The 323-nt window shown below is 27.6% G+C and overlaps 1 protein-coding gene across 1 annotated transcript in view; it reads left to right on the top strand.

Moving 5' to 3' along the window:
* Positions 1 to 323, top strand: part of LOC119593792 — a gene marked incomplete in the record, with an annotated part of 129698 nt that overhangs the window by 9953 nt on the left and 119422 nt on the right.

Below are 323 nucleotides of genomic sequence, written 5' to 3'. Positions count from 1 at the left end.
GAATTGGTTTTAACTGTCACTTTGATTTTAGAATGATAACTTCACTGGAACCATTAAAAAATCAATCAACAAAAAATAAAAATATCTTGACAGAGTTTTGTTTTATCCAAATTTAAACTTTGTCCTATTACATTTATTTTTCACTATCTCAAATTCTCATGATTTTATTTTTCAGCAAGAATTATTCTACTGTTTTCAGTTGGATTTACTCTCATTTAGCATTAAAGACATGTGATTTTTCCTCTCATGATTGCCAACGTTTTATATTGCATCTAAGTTCTATCCTGTTACTCCTCTTTATCTTTCTTTCTTTCCTTTCTACA

Source organism: Penaeus monodon, chromosome 32 (genome assembly GCF_015228065.2).
Source record: "Penaeus monodon isolate SGIC_2016 chromosome 32, NSTDA_Pmon_1, whole genome shotgun sequence".
NCBI lineage: Eukaryota > Metazoa > Arthropoda > Malacostraca > Decapoda > Penaeidae > Penaeus > Penaeus monodon.
The sequence above is the reverse complement of the archived record's forward strand: the minus strand, read 5'-3'. Positions and strand labels throughout refer to the sequence as shown.